At 48.9% G+C, this 10260-nt stretch overlaps 1 protein-coding gene across 5 annotated transcripts in view; it reads left to right on the top strand.

The window, feature by feature from the left end:
* The window catches only part of ARSG (arylsulfatase G), a 121301-nt gene that overhangs the window by 29223 nt on the left and 81818 nt on the right, over window positions 1–10260 (top strand). The window contains exon 1 of one of the 5 annotated variants that reach the window (XM_079131987.1): window positions 729–2353. The exons of the other annotated variants lie outside the window; for them this stretch is intronic. The gene's annotated coding sequence lies outside the window, so the exon portion shown is untranslated. Of the gene's footprint in view, window positions 1–728; window positions 2354–10260 lie in introns of those variants that run through there. 5 annotated transcript variants of the gene reach the window in all.

The raw sequence follows: 10260 nt of genomic DNA, 5'->3' as shown, positions 1-10260 counted from the left end.
TGCCCACCTCAGAAACTCGGCAAATTTGGCAACGGCTGCGGAGCAAAGACCGTGTGCTCCGCATTCCCCTGCGGACTTTGGCACCCGCTGCTCGGTTGGTTGGGATTCAGAAGATGTGTTTCTGATATCCAACTCAAGAGAGCCTAGTTTCGGAGTGTGCACGGAGGGTCGCCACGGGGAGGAGCCGACGATCTGAATTTTAGTATGAATCCTTGCTCGCTGATTTCCCTTACGATTTTGGGAGCCAGTCTACTGGATTAGCTGTCACCCTTTTCTGTTGACAAGATCTGCTGTGGGTTGAGTCGGAAGCAGATGCGTTGGGGCCACTAGTGTTCAGCGAGGGTGCTTGCTGAGTAGGAGTGATTTAACTTTGCAGATCATTAATTTCCAAATCTGTGAAATGGGATAAAGGTGTATTCCTAGAGCTAAACGGTTTAATTTACAGTGCCTGTAAAGTATGGATCACAGTGATTTGCATACCGTTAAGTCCTTAGCAATTACTGTTAATCGTTTTTGGTTAGGGTTTATCCAAGCCAATTGCTGACTCCAAAATACACCCTGTGGGAATTCCTTTTTGAGTTGTTCCTTAATGAATCCACATGTATTTGCAAATGGATTTTAATCACTAAAATAAAAAGTGTTAAAGTTTATCTTTTATATGTAGGGTCCTACGCTTTAATACTTAGGACCTGCCCCTGTACCTGATTAAGAAATGTCATGCTTGTTTTTAAAAAAATTTTTCATACATGTTTTGTTTGAGATAGGGTCTCACTTTGTTGTCCATGGTGATCTGGAAACTCAGGATTCAAGTCATGGTTCAGACTCAGCCTCCCCAGGAGCTGTGACTGCAGGCAGGCTATATATATCCCATCTGGCTGGAAAGGTCATGTTTAATATGACACAGCCCAGCCCAGTGTCATGGTACACACCTGTAATCCCAGCCACTCAGGAGGCTAAAGCAGGAAGGTTACAAGTTTGAGGTCAGCCTGGACAGCTTAGTAAGACCCTGTTTCCAAATTAAAAATAAAGAGCTGGGGTTGTAGCTCATGGTAAAGCACCCCTGGCTTCAGGCCCCAGTGCTGGAAAAGAAATTCAGACACATCATGTGCTGTATTGTCTTATGAAATCAGGGCTGTGGCCCATCATTTATAACTGAGAAACTATCCAAGTCACTTAAAATCTCAGAGCTTTAGGGTCTAGACCTCAATAATTCATGTCCTATCATAGGTCACGGCCACTTCGGGGCTCAGCAGCCCAAAGCAAAAAGAGAGAATGGGTTAAAGAAAAATAAAAATCAAAAACATAGATAAAGCCTAGAACTCAAATGATTAGAAAAATCCCAAGAGAATATTTTGACCAAGTAAAATCTGGTTATTTGGGGTGGGGGGGCAACGATAATGTTATTAGTAATATAATAGCAATTTGAATAATTATTATTACTACTAATGTATTACTCTCTTATTCATATTAATTTTAATTAACATTTTATGTTTGCTTGTTCCCCAACTCTGAGTTCAGCGCCATCCCTGTGATTTTTTTAACCCCACCATCAACCTTCTGCACTTGAGACTTATTCCCTCCATTTTACAGATGAGAAGGATGAGGCACAGAGCGTTGGAGGGATTCGGCCAAGGTTACACCACATTCACAGATGTGCACCGGCTCTTTTTGCAACCAGGGTTCATCCAAAGTTGACATTGACGTTGGCCATGTGCACTTGGACGATGGAAAGGTGGCTGGACTCAGCCCAGCCTCGCTAGCTAGCCACAGACTCATGACGTGCCCACCCTGGTTAGGGACTGGCTTCACCTCGTTCCCTTAGTCCTAGTGAGACCAAGCTGAAAACCTTGCCTTCTATTTTGCTTGTCCAGGAAAAGTACTGCATTACCATGCTAATCAACCCCCCCAAACAACACTAACTCTGTTTAGTTCTAAATAAGAACAAAAGAACCTTTGGAGTCTGGAGTACTGAACCAGAGAAATCAGGAAATTCAGGGTTCAGCTCTCCTCTGGGCCTTTGGGTAGGTCTGTCAGAGTCCAAGAGGCAGGCAGAGCCCCTCTGGCCAGCCCTTCCTTGACAGTGGACAGGACTGCCATGATTCCCTTAAAAAGTCCCTCAGCATCTTCTTGGGAACACACTGGCTCCTCAGAGCTGTCCAGGGCTCTCTCTTCTGTAGCCCTCTTGCTTAGGGTCATTTGCATGAGAACAGATTCCTTTGTGCACAGTTGGCCTGCCTGTTGTCTGTCCATGTTCAGAGTCCCTCAAGTCTTCGGGTTGGGTTGCTAGGCAGATATGACCCTGGCTTGCAAATAAGCTCACTGCATTTACCAGCCTGTGAGAACTTCAACTTGGGTAAGTAGATTGAAAAGAATCTCATCTGGAACTGGGGTGGGGGGTGGTCCCCCAAGCCTGCTTTTGCCTGCTGGGTCTTCAGAGCAGCTACAGAAGAGGGGGACATGAGGGGACTTTGAGGGGAAGCCTCAGTTGCTCGCCTCTCTGGTGGCCTTCTTCCCATCTATTCCACCCACCTGTCTTCCCACCTCAGGGCCTGTGCTGAGCAGCTTGTATTCCCGTGAAGCAGGTTCTTGCTTTAAGACTTTACTGTCTGCCTCTCCAGTTGGCAGAGAACCCCATGAACTTAGGAACCTTCCTGATGAACTGAGGGTCTGAGTGGATATGCTGAGTTTATGGTGTGGGTCCCCCTCCCCCACTGATCGTTTGTTTGGGACCAGGATTGAATTGAATCCCCAGCCCTCTTTATTTTTTATTTTGAGACGGGGTTTCACTAAGGTGCTTAGGGCCTCCCTAAGTTGCAGAGGCTGACCTGGAACTTGTGGTCCTCCTGCCTCAGCCTCCTGAGCCGCTGAGGGGATTATAGGCGTGTGCCTCCACGCCCAGCCTGTTTGATAGTTTTTAGGAGGGCAACTCCCTAAAGCTGGAAAGGAGAGCCCTGGGGAACGTGAGGATTTAGCTGCTCACGCCCACTGTGTTTGCTGGGCTCGCTGAGTGACCATGTGAAAGGGGCCTGGTGTTATGTGTGGCTCCCTGGGTGGGGGTTCCTGGACCAGTGGAGTCCGGAGCAGGCAGGGAGGACTGGGGAGGAGAGGCCAGGTGGAGGTGAGCCAGGAGGGTGCAGAGCATGCAAGGCAGGTGGGGTGGGCAAGGGCATGCGTACTGGGGACAGCAAGGGCACCCACAGCCGTGGGGGCCTGTCGCACTCAGCATTCTTTCACACCCAGTCACCAACCGCAGCAGTGTCAGTGGCTTGTCATTGGGTATGTCCCAAACTCTGGAGTAACTTTTGATTTCAACACCAAATGTCATCCCTGGACTTCTCCGTCTTCCCTGTTTACTGCTCCTGTGGTTTTGTCATACTCTGAATGCTTAAAAGGGAAGATAATACTACAAAAGAGAGAGAACAGCGTCTGGAGGATGGCTTCCAGAAAATACCTCAAGCTGTGTAAAAACGTCCTAAAAATCTCAGCTTCTGCTGGATGCAGTGGTACACACCTGTAATCCCAGCAACTCGGGAGGCTGAGGCAGGAGGATGGCAAGTTCAAGGCCAGCCTCAGCCACTTAGTGGAAACCTTTCTTCAAAATTAAAAAGAGAAGAATTGGGGATGTAGCTCAGTATTAGGTAGAGCATCCCTGGGTTCAATCCCAAATACCAAAAAAAAAAAAAACAGCACACATGCAAAACCCAGGTTCTCAGAACCAAGTCGTATGTATAGGAATAAGTCCATATCCTATGAAGCTTGATGCTACAGTTGTGTGTCAGGAAATTAGTAAAGAAGTGCTTGTGTGGCACCTCTGCTTTGTCCCTCAAGTTCCAGGAAATAGACACACTCTCTGCTCTGCTCTTACCTAAAGGAGGATACCCGCTTCTCCGGTCAGGTGTAAACACTGCTTGGTTCCTTGGAACAGTAAGTGTTGAGCTTCCATCCTAAGCCTTTAGGACCAGGGTGACCATTTATTTCCAGGTGACTAAGGGATGATGCCCCAAATCCAACAGCCCTGGAGGATGGTGTTGTGAACAGGAGGCCAGGAGGGGCCCTGCCGTGCTGTGGTTGGTGGAGGGCTCCAGTCCCCTTAGTGAGCTTGGCAGGGGTCCGCCTTCCTTCCTTCCTTCCCATGCTCCTCCCTTTTGGTCCTTCCAAGCCGGGTTGACCCACAGCCTGCTGTAGGCACTGGTGAATACCTTTGTCTCCCAGGCCATGAAACAGCACCCCAGAGAAGGTGGTCCCCTCTCTTCAAGTGCTTATTATTGTCTAGTTCAGATAACAGGACTCGGGTGTGGTGGTTGCCTAAGGTAGCCTTTCACCAAGTGCTGTTTTACAGGTGTGAATTACAAGTGAGCCTCTCAGAGGAGGAATTTACACAGGTCCTCACAGGTTAAAGAAATGATGAACTGCAGCTGGATTTTCAGGGCGGGGCAGATCAGGCTGGGCCTTCATTGTTCCTGTCCCACGCACTCATTCAGCAAATATTGATTGAACACCCTCTGGGCACGGGCCGGGAGTTAGGCGGTGCATAAAACCTCATCCCTGCCCTGAGCTTACATCCTGAGAGTTGAGGATCCTGTTTGAACACCCAGCCAAGGATGGCTAAGTGGTGCTTTTTGGATGTTTCTCACGCAGAAATGTAATTCCCACTTAATGAGCATCAGCCAAAGGGAGCTTCACATCCCAACCATCCTACTTCTTGACCTCATATCGTCCAAAACCAGATTTTCGGGAAGGCAGTGTACACCGAACAATGCCAGTTGTCAGCAGAGGGACCTAGCTCAGGGTCAGCCACGATGGTACAGCCGGCTGTGGGATTGTGTAATAAGGAACCATAGTTTGGAACTTTGAAAATACAAACCAGAATGACTCTTCACTTTCCCCTTGGTGTGGCTGGTGGCTGTGGTGTGCGTAGCTTCCACCTTCTCCGGGTTCAGAAGGCCACGGCCGATGTGCGACAGGCTGCTCTGGGCACGGAACCTGGATGTCACCATCGACACTCAGAAGAGTTTTGTTTCATATTACTTGTCAGGACCACTTGGGGCTTGCCCAGCACTTTCCGAAGTGTTGTCATGTTTTTTAATCCTCAAAACAGCGGAGGGAGAGAATAACAATAGCTCACAGGTCTGAGCCCTTCCTGAGAATTCATGTTAGAGTATTCCGTTCTAACTTGGAAGTTTCCTATGACGGTCTTTCAGGTAAGTGAGGAAATGGAGACACAGATCCTGTGACCTATTCAGTGTCACACAGCTAGAAAATGACTGCGGGACCCACATTCTTCTGGACACAGACCCAGCACATCCCCAAAATCAAATCCCCGAAAGGCAAATTTGGCCAAGTAACTTTTCACTGAATTGGGTGGCTCCCCCCGCCCCCCGCAGTTTTGGTCCTGACTGTACTTCTGACCCTACGTCAGCCTCAGATGTTCTTAGATAAGACTTACAGGAACAGGTAGGTCTTGGTGTGCCCAGGATGCCATTATGCAAGCCCACAGACTGGGCGGCTTACGCTACAGTAGTTTATTCCTCGCAGTTCTGGAGGCTGGAAGGCTGAGATCAAGGTGCCAGCCGACTTGGTGGTGAGGAGGGCTGGCTTCTGGCTCTCAGATGGCCACCTGGCTGTGTCCTTACCTGGTAGAACAAGTTCTGTGTGTGTCCATAAATGCAGTCATGGGAGCCTTGTTCCCATTTTGCCTCACCCTAATGATCTCCCAAAAACTCATCTCCAGATACCATGGAGTAGGAAATTAGAGCTTCAACAGACACATTTTGCCTCACCCTAATGATATCCCAAAAACTCAACTCCAGATACCATGGAGTAGGGAATTAGGGCTCCAACACACACCTGTTCTGTAGCAGAATCTAACACATTTCATCAAAGAGGTGGAAAGGATTGGATCTGGAGCAAAGATAAAATCCACAAAAATAGACATGAAAGCACTTAAGAAAGTTACCCTGAGTGCTGGGGCACTCCTATAAAGCCCGGTGACTCTGGAGGCTGAGGCAGGAGAATCACAAGTTCAAGGCCAGCCTTGGCAGTTTTAACGAGAGACTGTCTCAAAAAATAAAAAGTGCTGGGGGGTGTAGCTCAGGGGTGGTGCATCTCTGGATTTAATCCCCAGTATGCGGCGGGGATGGGCAAAGGAAAAAAAAAAAACTTGATACAGAACTACTGTATGACAAGGAGAAAAATAAGATGTTTGAGGTCTACAAAAAAAAAAAAAAAAAAAGTTGAATCTAAATCTGGTATCACTCCTAGATCTACAAACCAGCTTACAGAGGAAATGGGACCAGGAACCAGGAAACTTTTTTTTTTTTAAGGTACTAGGGCTTGAACCCAGGGGTGCTTAACCACTGAGCCACATCCCAGACCTTTGTTTTTTATTTTGAGTCAGGGCCTTGCAAAATTGCTTAGGGCTTTGCTGAATTGCTGATGGTGGCTTCAAACTTGTGATCCTGGGGACCAGGAAAAATTTTAAATGGTACTGTGGGGGGAGGATGCGGTTGACTAAATATAAAATGTGTAAGATTTGTTGGGCATGGTGGTGCACACCTGTAATCCCAGCAACTCAGGAGGCTGAGGCAGGAGGACCGAGAGTTCAAACCAGCTTCCACAACTTAGCAAGGCCGTAAGCAACTTAGTGAGACCCTGTCTCAAAATAAAAAAATGAAAACTGCTCAGTGGTAGAGTGAATCGGGTTCAATCCCTAGTACCAATAAATAAATAAGAGGGCTGGGGAGGTAGCTCAGGGGTGTGGCACCCCTGGGTTCAATCCTCAGTGTCAGAAAAAAAAAATATGGATGAAATTACTTGACATTTGGGGTTTCCTTTAATATAATGCAGTATTTGTGGAGGGTAAGACCAAGGAATGTGGAAGGGGAGATGTCTCCATCAGAATAGCCACGTGTTTATAGTTGTTGAATTTAAATGTTGGGTAGGTATGTGTGAATTCCTCAACTTTGGTATGTTTGACTAAAGCCATAATAAAATTTTTGAAAAATACTAAAATGCAGCTCTATAAAAAAGTCCTTAAAAATTGACCAACAGGGGCTGGGGTTGTGACTCAGTGGCAGAGTGCTCGTTTAGCATGTGCGAGGCACTGGGTTCGAGCCTCATCACCACGTAAAAATAAGTAAAATAAAGGAATTGTGTCCCTCTACAACTGAAAAAAAAAGTTGGCCAATAAGCCCTGGGAGTGGATTTCAGGTAGTTTGAGCCCTTTCCCCTTGGCCACACCCTTCAGGATTTTTCTTAAGTGGAGAGAGGTCTCCACTTAAGAAAACAGTGGTATTCAGAGGTGATTGGCCTTCTCTGTTTCTGAGTGGTCCTCGCTCCAGGACCAGGTATAACTTCTGCAGGAGTCCAGGGTTTTGGGATGCATGGCAGGGGGTCACCTTGGCTCTCACAGATCGGCTTCTGGGATGTTCTCAATAGGTGGTCCCCGTGTCAAACTCAGCTGAATGTCCTGTGCCCGCTGTGGATGCGTTTCCTGGCAGAAGACATATTCCCGACAGCAGGGTCTGGCTGGAGGGCTGCAAGCTTAAAGAAAGAAGGAAGCTTTTTTAACGATCAGCGATCAGCCTTGCCGCGGGCGCTGGGGTGTTCTAGCAGAGGTGTTCTTTGCAACCAGGCGTGGAGGTGCCCGCCTGGAGGAAGATTCCCAAGTTCAAGGCTGACCTGGGCAGTTTAGCACGACCCTGTGAAGTAACAAACAAGTAAACAAAGGGCTGGGGATGTAGCTCAGTGGTAGAGTGCCCCTGGGTTCAATCCCCAGTACTGGGCGGAAAAAATGTTCTTTGCCTCCTTGAGCCAGCCCCGTACTGCTCAGATCCCTGGGCAAAGAAGGGGCACAGGATGTTTGTTTCACGGAGATGTTAAGCAATCCCGCGTCCTCGCGGTGGTGGTGATTGGGCCTTCCCTCCCACCTGGGCCTGGACCAGGGCGAAGCTGAGTTGAAGGAAGCCCTGCTCGCTGGGGTGCCCGGGAAGGAGTGCCCTGGGCGCTTCTGCTTGCTTCACCCGGGCGCGTCTGTCTCCTGGGCCACGTAAGGGACTCCCAGCTCCTTAGCTTCTTCTGTACCTGCTGCCCTGCCATTGATCTGTGTGCCCTCGGTAGACTGCCTGAGAGGGGGCTTCTGCTGCAATGCAGGTCAGATCTCGCCACCCTTGTGTCATTGTGCCAAGCCTCCTGTGGCTTCACCACTCAGCCGAGGCCTCCTGCTGGCTCTCTGGCAGGTACTCTTCTGCCCTCTGTGGCCGCTGCATTAGCTTTTTTCCCTTCTTTGGGGGCCTGGGAATTGAACCCAGGGCCTCATACTTTCCAGACAAGCACTCTTCCACCGAGCCACATCCCGGGCCCTCGACATTAGCTTCTTAGCTTCTGCTCACCTGCACTGGACCTTGGCCTGCCTGCTGTTCCTCCCCGCACATGGCCTATTTCCTTATCTCCAGCAGATCCCGAGACAAAATGCACTTCTTGCCGGGTGTCACCGCCACCCTCTCTAACTTGGCACCCGTCCGTCCCTGCGCTCCCGAATCCCCTCCTGCTTCGTTTTCTCTGCACGACTCACATTTTCCAGATTTCATTCCCCCCTCCCTCCTACAAGAAAAGGAGGTGGCGTGAGGGCAGGGATTTCTGTTCCGTTCATGGCTGTGCGCGCAGTGTCTGGGTGAAGACCCGTCACCCACCTGTGTCAGCACACATTGGGGCGACCGATGACAGGTCGTATGGGGGAATCATTTCAGGTCACATGAGCAGCTTCCTGGCGCCCCAATGTGACTCCTGCCCGGCTCCCCGTAGCACACGGACCATGTGATTTGGCAGGTAAAACAACAGGAGTCTGCAACCAGAGACTCCCTCTCCTCTGCTCCCTTGTCTTTTTTGGCCTCAGCTCATCCAAAGCTTTTGTTTCTGGAAAACCAACAAAGCCCTCAGCCAGATAGGTCTGCCGGCTCCGTGTTGTTGCAGCTGTTTTCAAGGTTCTCCAGGAGGCTGCTTGGCCGCAGGGAGGCCTGCAGGGAGCCGGGTCAGGTGATGGAGTGGACGGCTCAGGAAGCCAAGGACTCTCCAGCTCTGGGTTACTCAGACACTGCTCAGCACATCTTCAGGTGGCCTTATCCGGTCCCTTTTGGCCGACAGCCTGCCTGTGGGTCATTTTTCTGCTCATTAGTGCCTTTACCCATTAGCAAGCCCAGGAACTGAAAGGAGATTAGCCTTCCCATGCCTAGAAGCCCTGCTTTAAAATAGAACTCAGGGACTGAGGCTGTAGCTCCGTGATAGTGCACCTGTGTAGCAGGTGAGGCCCAGGTTCCAGCCCCAGAATTGCAAAAAATGAAAACAAGATGGAGGTTGAATCATTGGTAAAGCTAATTGGCAACTCGAGTTTGCTATCCTTCTGCCTGGGGAGCTTGATGATGTGGGGGGTTGTTGATACTTGGATTCAGCAAGGATCCGTTACAGTCATCTATGCCCTGATGGGACAGATGGACTTTGGTTGTGGGATGCGTTGAGTGGAAGAAAGGGTGAACATTTAATTTGCCAAAGACACAAATGCTTATAATCCCAGTGACTAGGGAGGCTGAGGCAGGAGGATTGCAAGTTTGAGGCCAGCCTCAGGAATTTAGTGAGACCCTTGCCCTTGTTTCAGAATTAAAGGGGCGGGGATCAAGCTCAGTGGTAAAGCACCCTTGGGTTCAATCCCCCTGTACCTCCCTCCAGAAAAACAAAGACCCTCCCCTCCCCACCCCTTCTTCCCTGTCCTTCCCAAGAACGATAAGGAGAGTTGGGAAAGGAACATCGAATAAAGTCCAAGGCAACAAATGGGACCAGTTTAGCGCAACTAAGTGCAAAGTTTCTGCTTGACTCTTAACCAAAGTCCACGGCCTGCAGTCCACTGAATAGCTGGTTTGCCTTTTCCCTTGAGTTAAATAAATAAATAAACTGGGAAGGGATTAAGTGTCTCCCCGGAGGTATGGGTGTGAGGGATAAATGCGATGCTGTACTGGCTAAATCAGCTTATTTCCGTTCTATGAAAATTTTAAGTACTATGTTAACAGTTCTCTTTGAAAATCCTCAAAGGAATGTTTTATCAGGGAACACTAAAGAAAAACAATCTATGCTCCCACCTTAATTTTAACCTCTTTCTTAAGTGAATTTTTTTTTACCTCCTGAATTCTTGTAAGTTGGGTCATTCCGAAATGGATTATTGACGAGAAATGAGGCCACTCTAGGGCTCCAAACTAAGCAGCTTTAAGAAGA

Source organism: Sciurus vulgaris (assembly GCF_902686455.1).
Source record: "Sciurus vulgaris genome assembly, chromosome: 3".
Lineage (NCBI taxonomy): Eukaryota > Metazoa > Chordata > Mammalia > Rodentia > Sciuridae > Sciurus > Sciurus vulgaris.
This window is presented reverse-complemented; position numbering and strand designations above follow the sequence as displayed.